Here is a 905-nt window from a genome sequence, read left to right as displayed (position 1 = left end):
ATCTCCAGCCCTGACCTCTCCCCATCTCTGCAGTCTTGCAATTCCTCCTGCCTTCAAAACATCTCCACTTGGATGTCCCGCCACCACCTCTAACTTAACATGTTTTAAACAGAACTCCTTATCTTCCCACCAAAACCCATTTCTTTTCCTGACTTTCCCATCACTGTAGACAATACCACATCCTTCCTGTCTCACAAGCCTATGGGCTTTATAATAATAATAATAATAATGGTATTTGTTAAGTGCTTACTTTGTGCAAAGCACTGTTCTAAGCACTGGTGAGGTTACAAGGTGATCAGGTTGTCCCACAGGGGGCTCACAGTCTTAATCCCCATTTTACAGATGAGGGAACTGAGGCCCAGAGAAGTTAAGATGACTTGCCCAAAGTCACACAGCTGACAGTTGGCAGAGCTGGGATTTGAACCCATGACCTCTAACTCCAAAGCCCGGGCTCTTTCCACTGAGCCACGCTGCTTCTCGTGCTATCTTGGCATTACCCTTGATTCCTCTCTCTCATTCAACCCACATATTCAATCCATCACTAAATCAACTTGGTTCGACCTTCACAATATTGCTAAAATTTGCCCTTTCTTCTCCATCTGACGTGCCACCAGGTTAGTCCAAACACTTATCCTATCCCACCTTGCTTACTGTTTCAGCCTCCTTGCTGACCTCCTTGCCTCCTGTCTCTCTTTGCTCCAGTCCATACTTCACTCTGAGGCTCACCTCATTTTTCTACAAAAATGTTCAGGCCATGTTTCTCCACTTCTCAAGAACCTCCAGTGGTCGTCCATCCACTGCTGCATGAAACAAAAACTCCTCACCATTGGCTTTAAAGCATTCACTCACCTTGCCCCCTGCTACCTCACCTAGTTACTTTCCTACTACAACCCAACCCACACACT

Source organism: Tachyglossus aculeatus, chromosome X1 (genome assembly GCF_015852505.1).
Source record: "Tachyglossus aculeatus isolate mTacAcu1 chromosome X1, mTacAcu1.pri, whole genome shotgun sequence".
NCBI classification, from domain to species: domain Eukaryota; kingdom Metazoa; phylum Chordata; class Mammalia; order Monotremata; family Tachyglossidae; genus Tachyglossus; species Tachyglossus aculeatus.
This window is presented reverse-complemented; position numbering follows the sequence as displayed.